General features: G+C 34.9%; 1 long non-coding RNA gene across 1 annotated transcript; it reads left to right on the top strand.

The window, feature by feature from the left end:
• The first annotated feature begins 1,824 nt into the window (after positions 1 to 1,824).
• On the top strand, positions 1,825 to 21,452 carry LOC123527294 (uncharacterized). Its single transcript, XR_008367053.1, has 5 exons — positions 1,825 to 2,115; positions 4,430 to 4,642; positions 16,381 to 16,497; positions 17,153 to 17,227; positions 18,516 to 21,452. It is a non-coding gene; the product is annotated as an uncharacterized LOC123527294 (long non-coding RNA).
• Positions 21,453 to 22,666: the final 1,214 nt, after the last annotated feature.

Genomic DNA, 22,666 nt, shown 5'->3' with positions numbered 1-22,666 from the left:
TGATAACCAGTTCCGATCAATAACTTGAGAACCACTTGACCCAGAATGTTGAAACTTCATAGGATGATTGAACATGCAGAGTAGATGACCCCGTTTGATTTTGGGGTCAGTCTATTAAAGGTCAAGGTCACAGTGGCCTATTCATGTAAAATCATTTTTTGGAAATAACTTGAGAACCACTTGACCTACAATGTTGAAACTTAATAGGATGATTGGACATGCAGAGTAGATGATCCCTATTTATTTTGAGGTCACTTGATCAAAGGTCAAGGTCACAGGAGCCTGAACAGTGACTTGAGAACCACTAGGCCAAGAGTGTTGAAATTTAGCGGGATGACTGGACATGCCAAGTAGATGATCCCTATTGCAGCCAACCATCAGTGTCTCTTTGACTTTCGCTCCTGACCCCTATTGACTTCTTGCCTATAGGACTTTGCATTGGGGGAGACATGCGCCTTTTTACAAAAGCATTTTCTAGTTCGATTTATGATTCTGACCTTATTACTTATATAATAACAGACTGTCTTACTAATATAATAACAACAATAAAGTGCAGAATTAATAAAAAGGGGACGTTAGCAAATGTTTTGAAAATACTACAGTTTTGTTAGCACAACAAGGGCACTAATTCTGACGTTTACTCAATTTAACAGCTAACGATGAACAAGTCTGATACATTTTAAAGGTATTGCTTTTATAGTATTTACGTAAAAAGCACCTTGATAGAATTTCAACTAAGACATTCCGACATTCCAAATTGGGCGATATATCTGACAATATGCAAGCGAGTGTTCTTTGCCAGCTTACCCACCTTATGGTAATTAACAAGTCAGCAGAGTTTAAAAGCCATTGCTTTTATGATATTTAAAATGAACTGACATTAAAGGAAAAGGCAACGTTGTTCTTAAGTCAATTTCTTAAATCATTTAAAGAAGTGAAATAATTTTCAAAATCGCAGTAAAAATGAGAAAGTTATGAGCATTTAAATATTTAGTCAATTTGGCTGCCATTTTGTTTCCTTGGCAACAAAAATCCAAAATGGCGGATTTATTAAATTTTTGGATACACATTTGAACTGTATTTACTTATTCCTGTGAAATAATTTATCTAACTTTTTCAGCTATAATGAAATAAAATATCATGTTTTACACCTTACAACAAGAAACATTTGAACATGAATCTATTTGAAAGCTTTTTGCTAAAATAAAAATTCAACTGTGTGTAAATGACGTCATATTCAAAGAACGGGATAAACACGCTAAAGTGGCTGCCTCTATTCAATTGTGTTTATTTTTGTGAAACAGTTAATAGGATTAACATAGTACTGAACGCATTTTAGGTGAAACTAAATTTCAGTCGATATATTGAAAACTAGAAAACAATGTACATTACTGACGGTTAATTTGATACTTTGCAAACAATGGGAGCTTGAATGAATTCCATGAATGAAGGCTGAAAGGCGTGCGAAAGTATAACAAATTATAACGTTTTGTTATATCCCGGGTTATTCAAAATCCTAAGTCAGGCCTTTATATTTATTCCTACGAACATGTTAACTAACAAATAAACTTGTCGTTGTGAAGGAACCGCCAGGCAATGTGTATGTACCACTATGTACTGCAGCAATAACTACTGTATGCATAGACTTTATAACCGCCATATTTATATGCTAACTCCTCTTTGGTTTACTTTCGTCCGAACGTATGACAGGATTGGAACAAAATACAAATCTTGTAGAGTATTTCGCCTAAAGTTTTGATTGCAAATATATGTGAAAATGAAATATTTTATATTCTTATTAAATTAAACTTATATATAAACAGGTTTATATGATTTCGTTTGCAGCGATGTTGTTATGATCTGCTTTTCCTTACATTTAAGCAATATGTCTTTTTCCAGAGAATCTGTTCTACTGCAATATTTGCAAGAAGGATAAGCACGCGTATCCTGTTGAATGCTGTAATCTAACAACAGGGGAATACCTATGTGCGAATTGCTATGAAAGTGACAAACATTACAGCAAAACAAAGCAATATGCAGCGGGACAAAACAAGGATGTCAGACAAATAACTTTAAACTTAAAAAATGGGGCACGGCCATGTCAGATTCATATGTGTAAGTATTGATTTAGATATTTTTACACAGGTTTGTCTTACATCTTGATGCAATAAATAATGTTACCGGTTCGACCCTAATTCGTTATAATAAACAACAGGGCGTGAGCTCACATGAGTGTTAAAGTCAATTCCCCTACCCGTTTTCATATTGTATACGTATTTCTGTTAAAATGTGTGTTGTTGGTAACTATTAAGGTACCTTGATTCGCGCAGTGGCCTTTTTGTTGTGTTAAATATACACATTCAAGCTTCAAGAGCTCCTACTTTTAACAGAGAATAACAGGCTACTGTCTTTTGATATCAATGTTATCAGGTCTCGGTTAATATGGGAACCCCTTCCGCCCATATTAACCGAGACCTGATAACATTGATATCAAAAGACAGTAGCCTGTTATTCTATTTATCATGAAACTCACACAAACTGCTTAGAACAATATATGTCTTCATCTGTTATTAAGTAAAAAATGTCTACTGAAGCAAAAAAATTAAATTTATATTTTACGGATATGAAAATTCATCCGCCCCAGAAACATCTGAACGAAACAATACTGTACGGCAGCCATATTAAATTCAACTCCGACAAAGTTTATTGACTTTCTTATATTCTTGTAAAAATAACAATGAAATAAACTCTTACCTGCATAAAAAAATAAAAAAATCATCCTCTTGAATAAACAAGAACACGCTTTAATTCCACATTATTAAACATTTGACTCAGAAAACTACATGTCAAAAGCGCTGCAAATTTCACTTCCAGTTCCAGACTCAGGTCAGTCTTTAAAGTTTTAAAAATCACTAAATTTACACTGATCCAAGAATTATAATTAACTGATCCAAGCATAATAATTAACACAAATACTTTTGCTAATACTTAAATTAGGCATAAATGAGCCTTAAATTAGGCATAAATGAATAATAAGTATATCATACATTGTCAAGTGTATTGTAAACCTTTCCAAGAATCGATCCATATAAACATTATGATGTTATGATGAACGCTTCACAATGACGTCATTCAGTGCTATTGTCTGTGTGATAAAATTAGAGACAACCATATTCGAGGAAATTTGTTGAGATTACAGAATCTATTTAGCATGTTTATAAAGAAAGTTGTGCAACATCGGAACTGGACTCTGTAATAAAATTCAATATGGAATGATTTAAAAACTAGTCCGTCAATATGGGAGGGGCTTAATTTTGATATCAGGTTAATGACCTGATAACAAAATAAAATATCAGGCAAGTGATATCAGGCACTCTGCATAGTAGTTGCATGATAAAAAAACAAAATGTATTAACTTGATAAACAATATCTGATAGAAGAAATGGCATCTTTTTAATTTCAATCTGTGCAACATGAACATGTATAATGTCATATACACAAGATGTATTTGCCTGAAGGCAATGACCAGTACGTAATGTAATACCTAAGTTGCAAGAGTGTGGTCAAAATCCGATTCTATCATAATTATTTAGTATACAGCGTTAATCTTAAGTTCACACGTGTTAGTAATGATATACATCAAAAATGTTTATGTTATAGCTATGTTTGTTTGAGGTGCTACAAGGGCCATTGACATTATTTGGAGTAAATATCTTACTTGTTAGTCATTTTAGATTCAAGAACAAATAGCAATTTGGAAAATGGTTAAGATTTCTCAAATGAAAAATATAGGACACGTTCTGTTGTTACGAAAATATCAGAAACACGTAAAATAATAGTTTCATTTAAAGAGATTACTGACATAAAGCATTATGCAAACGGAGTTTTTCTTAAATAAGCCGAATGAGATAGGAAAGAAATATCGGTACTCGATTAAATCGATGCTAATTTATAACGCATCTACGTAACATATTTAAAGACGACTGAAGTACCGCGTTCCAATTGGGCATATCTAGACAAACTGTAAACCCAATAAGGACCAGACGGCTACATGTAGGTTGAATTATTAATAATCGTAATAGTAACCTTCGGTGGCTCTTGGATCAACGTCATTTACATTGGACTCGTGCCAAATAGGTAAGGGTGTTGTAAAACGACGAGTCCCGTTGCTGATTGTAAGGTTCGAGGTCAACTTTTCTGGTTGAAGTGGAATCGATTTGATAGGGACAGTGTTATGGTTTATAATGAGAGAATTATTGGTACATGAATAATCATCTGAATGACCTAAACTAAAATAAGTATTAGTATCAGTATTAACAAGTTCTTAAAAACTTTGATATAAACACTGTTTATTACTTTTCGTTGCGTGATGTATATAATATGTTTTTGCGAATGACTTGATGGGTTCATTCGTATATAACCATTTCAGTTCCATTCCATGAGCAGGAGAAGGAAACACCCGGAGATGTCTACTGCCTTGTTTGCAAATTGTATCTCTGTAAGCACTGTTTTGAATTACACCGACGACTTAAAGATGTGTGGCAACAGCAACAAAAGCACGGTCCGCAGGAACCGTTCCAAGTAGATTCATCTACTGATTATATCTACAACGACGATATAGTAACCGTTGCAAATCATCCTGGTAAGTTATGTTTCTGTTTTCATTTATGAAAGTATTCTAACGTCCAATTTGCGTACTATATAGTCGTAAATAATATTTTCAGAAGTTAAAAGGGAGTTCCGAAACAAATATACTATTTGGTATTTTTCAATGCCCATATGATGGGAAAGTTAAACAGAATGACTGAGTGGTGGGAGCGCGTTATAAGAAATATGAATAAATTTGAAAGAATCCGACATAAATGTCATAGCTAAACTTTTAACGTTTATAATGGACAGTCTGTTTTTTATAAAACTAATTACCTGGATGTTTAGAAAGTATCAGTTAATAACTTACTAGTCTACTTAATATAATATTAATAAATACGTGAAAACTATGTTTTAGATCCTGATGATGAATACTATTTGCGTGTTAAGGGTTTCATTTAAATTCCGTTATACCCATCAATAGTTTCCTTGCATTGAATTTCATCAGATAAAATATATTGTGCGAAGGTAGTTATGAAACACATGTATATTAGATAAAAGTAATATAAACCTCCGTTATTTGGGTTCAGATGGTCAACTGATGTAATTGAATCTTTTGAATGTTCTTCTAATAGACTCTGTTAAACCAATTCTTCTCACAGATTTGGATATCAGTAATTTTATTACGTTTAATGCTTACAAAGGATCCTCTTTCAGATATGTGTAGCTCCCGCATAGCAAAACGGAAAATTATTTTACATGTAATTATATCGCATATATGGTTTGTACCTTTCTTAGAGTTAGTTTATATATCTAAAGAGTTATTATAATATGTTTGTAATGTATGGTCTTTCTCTCAGGGACGGGATGATAAGTAATGATAATGATAATGATATTAATAATTATTATTATTAAAATGTTAAAACCTTTTATTACTGTAACAGAAAGATTACTTTGCAGAAATGTGTGCCGGATTATGGGACAATTTGCAGGATTTTCTGAATTAGCTAATAGTTTTAAAAGATATGTTCAGATATCTGACATTTTCAAGGCAATATAAAACCAAATGACTGATTTATTCTATCATACACTCATATTATCAATCATGCGGTTACCATGATTTACATTTACCTGAATTTTCAAACGGTTATTATAATCAGATTTTAAATGAAAGATCTTAAAGTCTTATAAGTGATAGAAAGAGGGAATTCGGTTACATTAAAAATTAGGTAAACAATTTCTTAAAATGAGTATAAAGTGCAATTTCTTTGGTTTAGAAATAGCTGTTGTCGGTTCACTATTATGTCTTAAGTAGAAGTGTGCTTCTTCAGAAATGTAGAGTAGAACCCCTGACAGCATTGAGCAACACAGTCACAACCAGAGCCAAAATGTAGGCAACACACTAGTTTAAACTGTAGAGTGTACATAGAACAATGTAACATAGTAGGGATATTTCGGACAAAATGTGGAAAGTTAACAACACCAACGTAAAGTACAACAAAGATTGGGCATGTTAGAACAGTAACATTTCTGTGAAACGCCCAGTAACATTTGTAATTGAAACTGGCTTGTTTCAACTTCTTTAGGACTTGAGAACTTTGCACTTACCCTAAATTCAACTCGTTAGATGGGATAATTTAAAGATGAAATCGTCATTGAGCTCAACTCTATCATAAGTGATATAACATACAATACGAAGTTTCAGTAAGACATATTTGTCCGACAATTTAGTTAACCTTAACTAGCTTGACTTATAAACAAAACATAACTGTCCCATTCTTGAAAACACTTGTAGAACTGATGATATTGTGAGCTTCTGTTATAAACTATTTATTTTACGCCACGTTACATAATTTTATTGAGACGCTTTAACGTAACTTAAAAGACCAAGGGTATGAAAGGGAGTGAGAAGATTTACAAGTCACAGGTTTTCATACAAAGATGACCTGACTCCCACGGAACAAATGCATATCAAGTCAATGTCTTATGCTTTTTTTGAAGGTATAACGTAAGCATTTATCATCCCCACCAATGTAATTATTTTGACACTTTGATCAAACTTAAAACTACGTTAGATAACTGTTTTTGAAAATGACCGAAGAAAGATAGCTGCTTGGTCGGATCTATAGACATACCGAGGTAGTTTGATTCGAATGACCTTTCCGAGATAGGTTACACAGATTATAATACAAAATTCATGGTAGTTCAAATGTACAGTGTAATAATACCCACTTATCCTTTCACATATTGTATTACAACGTATACTAGTTTTGCAAACAATTTGGAATGACGTTGCCCTTTAATGAATATGCCTAAAATCTATACTGGTATTGTAAATGTGAATTATGATATACCTACTTTGTCTATAATCGGGTGTGTGTATACATGTGTTTTCTGATGTGGTACAATAATTAAGAATATATCATGTGAATTATTGTTGGAATGGAACTAATATGTCCGTTTTGTATTAAAGTTTTCACATAAATTTGTTAAAGGTGTAAGCTTATAAGTAGTATAAGTTTGTTGTCACTAAATATTGTATGTTGTTTCGCAATTTGTAAAAAATCATCAAAATAATTATAAGTGACCAGGTACTTTTACAGGGTGTGTATATCAATATTATGAGAAGAAAGTCAGTTTTTGAAATATATGTCAATAGCTTTTATCTAGTTTTTGCATTCAGGTGACGTTAGATGAAGATTTTATGATGTTTATAGTGACAATGTGTCATTCGTTACAAATAACAGGAGGTTAAGCCTTAAAACAGAGTGGTAGATGTTCTTGGCATGTAAGAAATGTTGCGAACAAATGATAGTCTGGAACTGAACGATCCAACTTTTAGATCATTATGTATCCACATTCCCTAACACGTAAAATTATGAAAAGAAACAAAATTGACAGCCTGTGGCTTGGACCCCGCAACTTAACATGGTTATTGGAATATTCGAATCTGGTAAAGCATTGACGTTGCATTTCAATCAATGATACAATGAATGACTTCACTAAATCCATAAAGGAACTTTCCTTACATTTCTCAACACAAAATATGAGAAAACACAAAGTATGAGTTTTTTAAACTTTTATTGTAAGTTACTCTATTTGAATATATTTGTTTTATTCATAATAAAAAACTTGATTTTTCATTGTGTTTAGTTTATATGATCTAAATCACTACCACGATAAACCAGACCAGTGCCTTGTAGTACAAACGAACACGCACATGTATTCCACAGCACGTCCACTAACCCATTAAGATTAGTTTCGATGCTGCTTTATATACGAGTCCGAATTGTACTACACATTCGTGCTGGTTCAGCATTTGCATATATATACTCAAATCTCTGTTTTCATGTCTCACAAATCAATAGTGTCATTTTCATCTTTTTAACTGATTTTGGACCAGGGAATCTATATTTTCTTTCTCTGAAAGTCAGCTAGATCTCGAGGATACATTGAATATATAGAGATAGTCTGCATTAAGGGATATAATTAAATTCAGAACAGTTGGCTTTCCCATGCGTGAGATCCGCTAGGATACAAGTTCGCATTATAAAAATAAGTATGTATATATGGTTTTTGCCTTCTGCAAATAGAAAACAGACAAAGTGTATGTCTGCTGTATGACATATGTACTAATTTACTTAATCATACAAGAAAGCGATAAATCTTGTAGTTAGTAAGTCTTATTTTATCCTATTTATATAGTACGGTAGTTTAAACGCTATAGTTGTCTAATTTTGTGTGAATCGTGCTCTTTGTATGCGTGTAACGTTTGCTTCTTAAGCATGTATCGTTCGCTTCTTATGCTATCGTGTATCGTGTCACGTTTTGTATCAGATCGTGCGCAAACAAGTAACTATGCATTAAACAAAGTAAAGAAACACACCGAATTAATACTCAAATATATTGTAGCTTATAGAACAGTTTACAAATGGTTTTAAGCATAGTATTCCGTACCGTTTCACCCGTTGGTGTAATATATATTCCACGAAGTGATCCGAAAAAGTACATATCAGATTCAAAATTTAATTTGTATTTGCATGAGAAAATGACACATCTATTCATCGGTTTTACAGTTATTTTGTATAATTGAATGCAATCGTTCCATTGTAAATCCATGATTACATGATAAGATTATAAACCTGACTGACTGATAGGACATTCATTGTTTTGTTGCCATATCTAAGGTAACCGACAATGGAGTAAATAATCTAAGAGCGGACGCAGTGGTCCAGTAGTAAGACTGTCTGACTAAGAAACCAGCTAGAGGCCGTAGGTTCGAGCCCACGTTCCTCCGACTAAAAACTTCAGAGTCATTGCCCTTTAACTGTTTAAAAATCTGTAAATTTGTACATACAATGTAACAAACTAACCAATTGGTAGAATTTCATTAAACTTCTTTCATTTTTTTTCTATGAACATTTATTGTAACCATGTGAAATTGTGTACCCACACGCGATCACCCCCACCACCATGGTCACCCCACCTCCCCCTCCCACCCCTCCCAAAAGAAAAAAAAGACACACATTCCTTATTTTAATATTTTTCAAATGTTCCATGAATATTTATCAACTTGCAAAGTTGTACCCTTCCCCGAATTGGCTCCTCCGTCCAGTCACCCCCTACCCCAATCATACAGCATCCCTCTCCCCAACAACATGTTTGTTCTTCATTTTTAATTTTCCATCAATATTTATTATAAACATGTGAAGTTTTGTACCCTCACCCGGTCACCACCCATCCCACCACCAACAACCGCCTTCTCCCCCCCCCCCCCCCGCACATTTCAAAAACGAAAAAACTAGAAATTGCTTTTGTAAAAAAGCACATGTCTCCCCCAATGCAAAGTCCTATAGGCAAGAAGTCAATATGGGTCAGGAGCGAAAGTCAAAGAGACACTGATGGTTGGCTGCAATAGGGATCATCTACTTCGCATGTCCAGTGATCCCGCTAAATTTCAACACTATTGACCTAGTGGTTCTCAAGTCACTGTTCAGGCTCCTGTGACCTTGACCTTTGATCAAGTGACCTCAAAATAAATAGGGGTCATCTCCTCTGCATGTCCAATCATCCTATTAAGTTTCAACATTCTAGGTCAAGTGATTCTCAAGTTATTTTCCAGAAATGATTTTACATGACCAGGCCCCTGTGACCTTGACCTTTAATAGACTGACCCAAAAATCAATAGGAGTCATCTACTCTGCATGTTCAATCATCCTATGAAGTTTCAACATTCTGGGTCAAGTGGTTCTCAAGTTATTGATCGGAAATTGTTTTCCATGTTCAGGCTCCTGTGGCCTTGACCTTTAACAGAGTGACCCCAAAATCGATAGGAGTCATCTACTCTGCATGTTCAATCATCCTATGAAGTTTCAACATTCTGGATCAAGAGATTCTGAAGTTATTGATCGGAAATAGTTATCAATGTTCAGGCCCCTGTGACCTTGACCTTTAACGGAGTGACCCCAAAAACAATATGGGTCATTTATTCTACATAAACAATCATCCTATGAAGTTTCAACATTCTTGGTCGAGTGGTTCTCAAGTTACTGACCGGAAATGGTTTTCAATGTTCAGGCCCCTGTGACCTTGACCTTTAACAGAGTGACTCCAAAATCAATAGGGGTCATCTACTTTGCATGCACAATCATCCTATAAAGATTCAACATTCTTGGTCAAGTGATACTAAAATTATTGATCGGAAATGGTTTTCAATGTTCAGGCCCCTGTGACCTTGACCTTTGACAGAGTGACCTCAAAACAACATGGGTCATCTACTCTTCATGAACAATTATCCTATGAAGTTTCAACATTCTGGGTCAAGTGGTTCTCTAGTTATTAATCGGAAATGGTTTTCTATGTTCAGGCCCCTGTGACTTTGACCTTTGACGGAGTGACTCAAAAATCAATAGAGGTCATCTACTCTTCATGACCAATCATTCTGTCAAGTTTCAACATTCTGGGTTAAGTGTTTCTCTAGTTATTGATCGGAAATGGTTTTCAATGTTCAGGCCCCTGTTACCTTGACCTTTGATGGAGTGACCCCAAAAATCAATAGGGATCATCTACTCTTCATGACCAATTATCCTATTAAGTTTCAACATTCTGGGTCAAGTGGTTCTCTAGTTATTGATCGGAAATGGTTTTCAATGTTCAGGCCCCTGTGACCTTGACCTTTGATGGAGTGACCCCAAAATCAAAACAGGTCATCTACTCTTCAGGACCAATCATCTTATTAAGTTTAAACATTCTGGGTCAAGTGGTTCTCTAGTTATTGATCGGAAATGGTTTTCAATGTTCAGGCCCCTGTGACCTTGACCTTTGATGGAGTAACCCCAAAATCAATAGGGGTCATCTACTCTTCATGACCAATCATCCTATTAAGTTTCAACATTCTGGGTCAAGTGGTCCTCTAGTTATTGATCGGAAATGGTTTTCAATGTTAAGGCCCCTGTGACCTTGACCTTTGACAGAGTGACCCCAAAAACAATAGGGGTCGTCTACTCCAGCAGTCCTACAACCGTATGAAGTTTGAAGGTTCTATGTCAAATGGTTCTCTAGTTATTGCTCGGAAATAAAGTGTGACGTACGGACGGACGGACGACCGGACGGAAGGACGGACGGACGGACAGGGCAAAAACAATATGTCTCCCCCAGATGGGGGGGGGGGAGACATAATAATCTTTTCATTCCTTTTTGTTTAGATTTTTTTAAACCTTCCATGAATATTTATCAGCATGTTGAAGTTGTAGCCCCACTACCACCCACGTTCCAGATTTCTTACTTCATTGTGCTGTCTTTGAAGGACGTCTGTTCTTTTAAGTTCAAAAGTACATGTAAAACTACTTAAATACAATATTTCGTTCTAGTTCTACTTCAAGTTCACATTTCAAATAACTCCATATAAGCCTAAAGCTAAGCTTATTACAGTAAACATATTCCATTCAAAATGATTACATTAATCAGGATCAAAACGCAACATACATTTATTATGTACACTTAAAACATTTGTTTTCTGTTAAATTGATCCTGACTAATGAAATTATTTGCTTCTTTGTAACATTCTTAACTTTTTGCCGGATATTATTTTTTTTGCCATTACTCACCACAAACCCAGTCGGCGGGGGTACCAATTCATCGAATTTGCTTGTTTAATCTAAATTGCCCTGATGGGATTTAAAGGTTTTGATACATATTTATCAAGGCCTAATTCTTTTCATTAATTGTAGTGGTTTTTTTTTCTTTTGGTTTTTTTTCTAAATGTAGTATCTTTTGCAGAACTGATTGTTTTCAGGGTCAGAAAAACACAAATAAAACCAGCTATTAGACTTGGCTCATTTGAACATAAATTATGGACGGTAGCTTGCATTTCCACTACCGTCTATGAACAGACCCAATCAAACCGAGCCTGCAACATATGTGTTTTTATCATGTTGAGCAACCTGTAGAGGTTCCACTTTTAGCTCACCTGAGCACGAAGTGCTCGGGGTGAGCTATTGTGAACGCCCACTGTCAGGTGTCCGTCCGACGTCTGTCCGTCTACACTTTCCTTTAAACAACATCTGTTCCTAAACCGCCAGGCCAATTTTAATAAAACTTCACAGGAATGTTTCTTGGATGGTCTTCTTTAAAAATTGTTCAAAGAATTGAATTACATGCAGAACTGTGGTTACCATGGCAACCGAAAGGAAAACCTTTAAAAATCTTCTTGTCCAAAACCACAGGTCATAGGGCTTTTATATTTGGTATGTAGCATTATCTAGTGGTCCTCTACCAAGATTGTTCAAATTATCCCCCCTAGGGTCAAATATGGCCCCGCCCTGGGGTCACATGGTTTATAAAGACTTATATAGGGAAATCTTTGAAAGTCTTCTTGTTAAAAACCACAAGGCCTAGGGCTTTGATATTTGGTATGTAGCATCATCTAGTAGATCTCTACCAGGATTGTTCAAATTATGCCCCTGGGGTGAAAAGAGGCTCCTCCCTGGGGCCCCAAGTTTTACATAGATTTATATAGTAAAAATAACTTTAACAATCTTCTTGTCTGAAACCACAAGGTCTAGGCCTTTGATTTTGGTATGTAGCATTGACTAAGGTTTCTCTAACAAGAATGTTAAAATTATGCCGCTGGGGAGAAAAGAGGCCCTGCCCGGGGGTCACTTGTTATATGAGTTATATAGGAAAAATAATTAAAAAAAATTCTGATCATATTTCCTAGACTGTTTAATCATAATTATCTGATGACTTCTAAGTAATTAGGGGTCACTTGATCTTCTGATCCATTTATTTTTATATATTTGCTTTTTGAGATACAGCCTTGAAATTTGGATGACATATACAGTTTTGTACACCGATCTCAAAACTGACTTTCAGTGACCATGAATGTGATCTACTGTCCTACTTTCTTTAAATTTTAGCATCAGTTTGACATTTGAAACATGTAGCTCATATTATTCAGGCGAGCGATCCAGGGTCATCATGACCCTCGTGTTTGGTTCGGCATTACAAGTTCATTTTTGACCCGGTTGATTGTTTTTTGGTCTGGCAGATTTCTAGACATTACCAGGCCGAATTCAAGCCATTTTTTTCCAACTTTCCGGAAGTCTGATGAGTCTTTATCATGATGTTATCTTGCACACTTGGCATTCTTCTTGAGAATCTTAGCGCTTATTACAGAGTTATGGCTCTTGAAATAGCCAAAATAGTGGATTTTTTGTTTGTGATGTTCATAGCGCAAAAAGTGTATGGCCTAGAATAATGAATTTATAAATAAAATGTTTGTTGAGGCTATACCCCCTTAAAACTGCAAACAATTGAATTATTGCCCCTTATTAGTGACAAATGTACTAGTGGGGGCACACCCTGTGTCCTACAGACACATTCTAGTTGATTCTATCTTTGGATGATTTCAAATCAACGTTACGTAGGTCAAAAACTAGGTCACACGGTCAAATCAAAGGAAAAGCTTGTATACACTCTAGAGGCCACTTTTTTGCTCCAATTTTCCCGAAACTTTGTCAGAATGTTTGTTTTTATAAATTTTTGGACAATTTTGAATCTGGGTCATGTGGGGTAAAACATTAGGTCACTAAGGCAAATCAAAGAAATGCTTGTTTACACTCGAAGATGCCACGTTTTTAGGTCCAATCTTAATGAAAATTGGTCAGAATATTTGTCTTCATGAAATCACTAGGTAAAACATGTTTACACTGTTATGATGTATTACTTAGGTGAGCGACCTAGGGCCATCTCCATACCTCATTCCTGATGGAATCCATCGCCACGAGGGTATGAGAGAAGAGGTTTGTTTCCCGCACTCGAAGCGGACGCTCTACAACTAGGCTATCGAGGTGGTAAAAAGGTTTCAAAGGTTTTACAATTGCCTGTTACTACTTAACATCTTGTGAAAATGCTGAAACGTACTTAGAGATCTGAACACAGTAGTAGGAGTATAGCATATAGAAAATGAATAATTATATAGCGTTGGACCCATTCGTATACAAGAATCACCTACTAAAGCAGTGCTATTTCTATTATTCTTGGTTTGATCACCATAAAATAGATAAGATATACTTGGTTTTCTACTTGCTAAAGATACCTTATATAACTTGAATACAAATGCTTTACCTATTCACACTACTTTAACTTTGCACTTTCACACACAAAAGAGACATACATCAGAGGATGTAACTTTGCTATTATGATATAATCATGTACTTATAGAGTATAACTAGTGCTTAACCAGTCTACTGTATTTAACTTATATTGAGAAGAAATATGTGCATCCATGTTCGCAAGTTAACACCGGCTGATTTTTTTGCAAAAGTTTATCATCGCCCAAAAGAGAATTTCTGCTAAATATATGGACCCACTTATGTACATAGACTGTATTTATGAAATAAAATCAAAATCAACTGACGGTACATGTACTGAGAAAAGGGTTCACAGTAGACGGGAAATACATGATAAAATTCTTTAGATTTGGCTTGGCCATTTTTTAAGCAAAAAAGCTGAAATATTTGTTCGTGTGCGCATTAACCATTACATACAATTCAGGCTACGACTTTGTAAGGATGGTACGAGACAAATTTCTCTTGCTTAATGGAATAAAAATGATCTTGACTTTGGGGTCCGTTTTTAATGCTACATACCAAATATAAAAGCCCTATGACCGTCGAATGTTAGTGTGTCAAGCTACAATAGCAAACAAAGGCTGTAAATAATATTCAATCTGACTGAAGTACATGATCTTACCGAACAAAATATTCTTCTCCTTGAAAACCCGAATTTACTATATCGTTATTTTCATGTTAACCAATCAGATAACTCTTTTCAACAGCAAAGCCTCAGTTGCCTCTACTGAATTCTATAATTAACCTTCCTGAAAATGTAAAAGTTACAGTATCTTGATCGTTTGATTAGCTGTTATATCTGTGTTTGGGATTTCTAAAATATATTTATACTAAGTCTTACGGATGTTTGTTACATCTGTGTTTTATTATTCTACTCGTGTTTTTTTGTGAATTTGTTCGTGTACATGTGTATATGTTACTGCTTGAGGGATTGCAGTACTTGAATAATGGACTTTTGTCATTGACTTAGAGATTATCAAGGTAAACATTCTCACCATTGAAGATCTCATGAGAAATATGGCCTCTAGAGAGGTCAAAACGTTTTTCTATTTTTAGCCCTACTGACCTAGTTTTTAATCGCACGTGACCCAGTTTCAAACTTAACCTAGATATTATCAAGTTGAATATTCTGCCTAATTTTCATGAAGTTCCATTGAAAAACACGTCCTCTAGAGAGGTCAAAAGAGTTTTCTATTTTTAAACATACTGACCTAGTTTTTGACCGCAGTCGACCCAGTTTCAAAGTTGATCTAGATATCATCAGAACAAACATTCAGACCAACTTTCATACAGATCCCATGTAAAATATGGCCTCTAGAGAGGTCACAAGGTTTTTCTATTATTTGATCTAATGACCTAGTTTTTAATGGCACGTGACCCAGTTTCAAATATGAACTAGATATTATCAAGGTTAATTTTGTGACCAATTCTCATGAAGATTCATTGAACATTGAAACCAAAAGGTTTTTCTATTTTAAGACCTACTGACCTAGTTTTTGAGTGCACCTTACCCAGTTTCAAATTTGATCTAGATACTATCAAGGTAAACATTTTGACCAATTTTCATGAAGATCCATTGAAAAATATGGCCTCTAGAGAGGTCACAAGGTTTCTTTTTTTAGACCTACTGACCTTGCTTTGAACCGCACGTGACCAAGTTTCAAACTTGACCTAGAAATCATCAGGATAAACATTCTGACCAACTTTCATAAAGATCCCATGAAAAACGTGACCTCTAGAGTGGTCACAAGCAAAAGTTTACGCATGCACGGACGCACGGACGACGGACGCCGCGCGATCACAAAAGCTCACATTGTCACTTTGTGACAGGTGAGCTAAAAATGATTTTTTTCCTGGGATCCCAGCTAACTATAGATTTTAAATCAAACATTTGCTTCTACTTTTACTTCCAAAAACGTTGTAAGCAAGACTGATTGACATTTTAGCATTTTAGGAGATGATTTCAGTCAGATTGTAATGATAATATATAAGAAGACGGTAAATAAGAAAGTCTGTCTATATACCATCTTTGTTTATTTATAGGTTGTGTTTATCGACTATGTCATATTTTTATATAAAAAGTCGTGATAAGCGTATAAATCCATATACCGCTCATTATGTACAATGAATTTAATTAGCAATTGTTCAAATATATTTTCAGATAGGTCAAGCTGGTATCAAGTATCTACAACAGACATTGGCTTGATAGTTTGGTGGCACTTTCCCCTGGCTGGAATAATTATTGCAGCAATACATTGGTTCTGTAAATTAAAGCGATGTAATCATTTTCTGTTTACATATCCTTTGTAATGTAGCCTTATTCTATGTAGACACTTTCAAATAGTTTCATGGCCTCAAAAAAGTACCAAACCATTTGCCTTTGTTCGCCCATCCTTCCGAATACTAGTAGTCTGTGTAGGATAATAACTCTCTGTATATGAGGAATTGTTCTGAAACACATATCTGCTAGGGGTTATATTTCAAGGATAAGTTGAAACTGCAACTGTACATTCGATATCATTCTCTCTCATTCTCTAAGTATCCGCGATAAACATCATCATTCAAAGTTTTCCGTGCAAGAAACAATGACACGTGTTTGATATATTCGAATATGAAAAAAAACGAATTATCCTATCCTAAAGTAACTTCAATTAAGTCCGAAGCATTAATTATTGACTCGGTGATTGTAATATCCGATGAATGCTCAGTTGATCTGAATTTATATTAAATGAATGACACATATCTCTATAACCTAATTCATTGCTGTACTCCTTCCATGAATCATAATATATTAATATCATAACAATGAAATATTGACGAGTATCTTATGTTTATCGCTTTGGCTGGTACATGTACGAGTATATAATAAACGATAAATATTGTAATAAATACTACAGTGTGAATATAAAGCTATTACTATACTTATTTCTTAGATGAAAGAAAAGTGAATCCTGCAATATAGAACTAATACAGAGAATTTGGCACTGAAGTGGTCTTTACTACAAATGGTAAGTAAATAATACTAGATTCCCAGACTAGAAATAATGATAACAGTCATACAAACATTAAAGAGTAAAGTTTCCTTAGCTACATGTATTTAGTAGACACTAAAGCACACCAAAAACTGAGGGAATACAGTGTCCTGAGTGAGTGCATTCCAATTTTCTGTAGAAGTTAGATTTTGTGTTTAAAACCAAATTCAGCAAAAAAATCCTTAAAATATGTACCTTTTGTTAAAACAACGTGGCTGATTTCGATGAAAATAATGAATGTCCGTCCATATCGCGATGTTATTGCATTCTTTAGAAATAAAGAAGCCTGGATAACATGGTCAACACTATAATTTGTCATTTTATTTTGTTATAGATATTCCCTATTCAGTGAAAACAAGTAATTAAACTTTGATAAAGCTCAACATGCTTTTGCTGTATTATTTTCAAATGCAAACAATTAATTGCAGAACAGTAAGTATGATGATTCAAATTGATATAATTTCGAGTTGTTTTTGCATGAGATGGAAAGTCAAATACAAATGTGCTAATCATTTTGGAACGTGTACCAGTTGAGCAAACATATATAAATGTGTTCTTTATATTAAGTCATTGGTTCACCCTGATCAAATAATACATGAGTCATTGAATTGTAATTTTATTCAAGGAAGTACATGTAGTGGTCCATAAAATTTAAATGTAGGCTTGTCAAACCGGGTATATATGATGTGAGAGTTTACAACAACATTTGCGATAAACTAAATGTATTTGTATATTACAAATGGTTGAATAGCAGGAACACTACAAAACATTCTTGCTTTAAAATGACGTTACAGAGAATAGGGGCACCACCTCGAAACGGTTAGTAACTTATATATAAAAAAAAAACTGGGGAGTCATACTAATTTTTTAGCAAGGTAAATTATGGCGTCATGTCATATTAGTATTATACGTTATGAAACTTCAACTCAGTCTCGACTGGAACTGGAGATATAAACGAGTAAAGCTGGAGCTACTTTCGCGGTTTGATTCCTGCGTTTTACTTTAACCGACATATCTATATGGTAAAGAATACTGTCACTAACACCACATGAGCCTGGTATTGTCCATTGCGGCTTAAACGAACATTGGAAACACCAGGCTGCTTTTTCTACAATGTGTTAATGTTTTGTTTATCTGATACACTATAGATCAGAAAAGGCCACTGAAATAATAGTCGCATATAGGAAACTTCTCCTAGACTGATCTGTGACTGCACAGTGAGTGTTCTCTAATGTCAATGTCTTTTTTTGTCTTCTAATTCCAGAACAATAACTGAGCTGCGGACATAACTGGAACTGCCTGATGTGGATTTACATCGGACTCGACAAGTTTCCCAAATAGACATTTACAATTATTGACATTATATCTACGTAATTATATTAAAGAGAGACTTATGCATTTAGTACTTGCTCATGTGATAAAATTATATCATGCCCTTCTTCATTACATTCAGGTTATTTAACTTACAATGCTCTTATATTTAATATATTTTTTGAAGTTTGATATGTATGGGTTTAGTTATAGAGTTATTTTTGAAAGAGTGCGTTTTTTCATCATTGTTAAGTAGGCTTTATATATTATACATTCATTACTGAATTGTACAACATTTTGTCACTACATGTAACATAATGACTTTGGACGAAAGAATGATATAACAACTGTTGCAGTACAAATTATCAGTGCATATCAGCATATAGGCAATGACATTTTAAAAACTACGAACATGTAATTAAACGTAAGTTAGGAGAATATCCTTTAGATACTCAGGGCGAGAGGGCTTGGCGGTTTTGGTTCAGTCTACATTATTCATTTGCTAAAGACCTAGAGTTGGAAAATATATTTACTTTGAATCTTAGACTGGGTTCTTCAATTTTAAGGACAAAATCTTATATTCTTCAATGAGGAAGGCAACCAGAGTTTACAATGTTACACTGTCTGTCACAGTCTGTCACCATCGGTAAACAGTATTCTTTTACAAAAATATGTATTGTTTTATTCAAGAGGTCACATTTTGAGTTGATTTTCTCTTGATAAAATCTAAGTCAGTGTGGGAGTTATACGGAATAAAAAATCTAGATCACTGTATCAGATCAAAGTCAAATCTTGTTAACACTTAAGCATATACTTTTATGTGATCTAGAAAAAACTTGGTCAGGATGTTTGGCTTGAGGAAATCAAGGTCAAGTTTTATCAGGTTAGCAATACAAGGGACGACCCTAGCCGGTGTACATGTGAGCGGCAAGAAAATTTAATCTCGCTGGTTTTTAGCTGACTATTCGAAGAAAAAGTAGAGCTATCCTACTCACCACAGTGTCGGCGTCACACATTTGTTAAGTTTTTCGTACCAGTCCACTTTTTGACAAAACTTTTTGAGATAAAGCTTTAGAACTTTCAACACTTGTGTACCATTACCTTGGCCAGTTTTAGGCAAGAGTAAATAACTCTATCAAGGGTTTTGGCTGAATTATGGCCCCTTTTAACTTACAAATCTTGGTTAAGTTTTTCGTACCAGTTCATATTTTGTGTAAACTGTTTGACATATGGCTTTGAAACTTGTATCACTTGTTTATTATAACAGTCTCTATATATAGGCAAAAGTACATAACACTGTCAAATATTTTGGCTGAATTATGGTCCTTTTTGAACTTGGAAGTTGGTTCAATTTTCGTACAAGACCACGTTTTGTCAAAACTATTTGACATGAGTCTTGGACACTTTGAAAACTTTTTTATCCTGTAGGCAAGAGTGCATAACTCTGTCAACTATTTTGGCTGAATTATGGCCCTTTTTGGCTTTGGAAATCAGTTAAATTTTATGGCAAGACTACAAAACTAGGACAAGGACGGAATTTAGCTCAGTTATGGCCCTTTTTGACATAGAAAATGGTTAAGCATAAACATACCATTCCATATTTTGTCTAACTATTTGATATATGACTTTGAAACTTTGAACACTTGCTTACCATCATGGTCCCACATTGTCATATAGTGCAAGACTTATCCAAATCCGCAAATACAGGTACATTGTTTGTGTTATCTATTTTTCTTCTTTTGCCTGAACATCTCTGGTAATATTATGACCCCAGACTTCCATCACTTCTTCTAATAGTCGAGCGCGCTATCAACAGACAGCTCTTGTCTAATTCATGAACGCTCAGGTGTAATAAAGTATTTCGACCCCCATAGAATAACGACCCCTCGGTCATTATTCCATAGAAAATGTGACTCCTTTCCTGTAAAATATTGACTTCCCTTATAAAAAACTGACTCCCTTTGAAAACTCTATAGAATAACGACCCCCCGGTCATTATTCTATAGAAAAACTGACCCCTCCAAGTAAAATACTGACTCCCTAAAGATGACTCCCTTCGAATCTCATAGAATAACGACCCCGGTTATTTTTCTATAGAAAAAGTGACTCCTTCCATGTAAAATACTCACTGCCGAAATTACTACATTCGAACTCTCATACAATATCGATTCCCGGACATTATTCTATTCAAAAAAGTTACTCTTTGCGTGTAAAACACCGGCTCCTAAAAAGACTTTCGACGATAATATCTATTAAAAAGTGATCCCCACAAACCTAACGGACAATTTTACTAGATCTACAACTCTAATACCCTCCATTGCCAATAGTTAACATTTTGATTGTACTACTACTACTGGTGCCGCTACTTCTATTGCTATTACTACATGTACTTCTTCTTCTTCTTCTACTACTACTACTACTACTTCTACTACTACTACTACTACAACTGCTACTACTGATACTACTATATCTGCTTCCACTAATACGTCTTGTACATCTACCTCTTCTTCTCCTGCTGCTGTTGTTGCTGTCACTTATTCCTCTACTGCTGCTGCTGCTGCTGCTACTGCAACTGCCACTACCACTGCCACTGCCACTACTACTACTACTACTACTATTACTACTACTACTTTCTATTGTTGCCGCTACCGTACTTTACTGCCACTGCTAAGTATTGCAACTTCTATTAATACTAAGTTCTATGCTAGCAGTTTCCTGTGCAGTTTTCTTCTGAAGAATTACTTCGTATCGAAGTTTGCAGGGATTATTGACACTGGTGTGTTTTGTGAACGTATTGTGAATTGTTATTTTCCTGAAAAAAATGTATACACCAAGATACAGCGTCTAGAAATAGAATCCCTTTTCCCGTTGCGGAATGCTCTGATTTCTGGGTCAAACGGAAGGACGGACGGACGGACAAGGGCAAATCTATATGCCCCCCTCCCCCGAGTGGGGGCATAAAATGCAGCAATTAGGCCTTAGATACATGAGTTATCACTAAATTTGATCAAATGACTGGGGGTCGTTTTTTTATGGGAGTCAATATTCTTCGTGAGGTTCAGTTTACTTCACGTGGGGGAGTCATAGTACTATGATCTGGAGGTCATAATACTATGACCGGGGGGTCACTTTTTCTATAGAATAATGACCGGGAGGTCATTATTCTATGGGGGTCGAAATATTTCATTACACCGGCGCACGCTAGCCACGCGAGCTGCAAATAAAAGAAAAACAAATATCTAATTTGTTATGTTTTTCTATTGCGGCTAAATAAGTTTACGAACATTTTCTTTTCTTGTGGTATATTTCTACCTAATAGTATTCTGGTATTAATCACACATTTGCAGATATTTATCAAAATATCGTGAAAGTATTTAAGCCGCTAAGCCTATCTCGCCTATCCGGCACACATGGGCGTAAGCCAGATAGATCAGGTCAGTGCCAGGAAGTCAAATGAATGCTTAGCCGATTGCCAGTGGCGAAACGGCGTACGGTTCAAAAGTGAAACGAACTTGCTCAAAGATTTCATGATCCTTTATGTAAGAAAAATATTAATAAACATTTAGCCTTTTTGCTTATAGCATAAATATTGTGTAAATAGCATGACTTTTTTTATTGTACTATGTCTATTGTTTGTAATCTCAAAATTTTATTTTGTTTGTATTCCTATTTTCTGTGATTATCATTGATTACCTCAGCATAGATTTTATGCGAATAGGATTTTGTGTTTTCAACATGGTGATATTAATGATATTTTGACCTCATTGTGATTTATTAATGTCGTTTCCCTAGTATGTATAACAGTTGTATTTATCATTTTCTATAATTTTAGTAATTTTCATAGGCCTGAATAGTCACTTGATTAGTGATAAAATGTCTTATTAACTCTAGGGTGGAGCCAGAAACTAAAATTGACCTAGCGCATTGACGTCATATCGTAACGTCATAAAATGTAATGTCCCACACAGTTTAAGACTATAACATAAAAAATTATTTCAACCCCTCGCTGCAAATATTTGCAAACCTTTCCAAACGTTACCTTCAAGTTTCTAAATTTAATAATGAAACAATTTCTGCCTTCAAGGTTCGGCCGATATCACTTTT

Source organism: Mercenaria mercenaria, chromosome 14, assembly GCF_021730395.1.
Source record: "Mercenaria mercenaria strain notata chromosome 14, MADL_Memer_1, whole genome shotgun sequence".
In the NCBI taxonomy this organism is placed as follows: domain Eukaryota; kingdom Metazoa; phylum Mollusca; class Bivalvia; order Venerida; family Veneridae; genus Mercenaria; species Mercenaria mercenaria.
The sequence above is the reverse complement of the archived record's forward strand: the minus strand, read 5'-3'. Positions and strand labels throughout refer to the sequence as shown.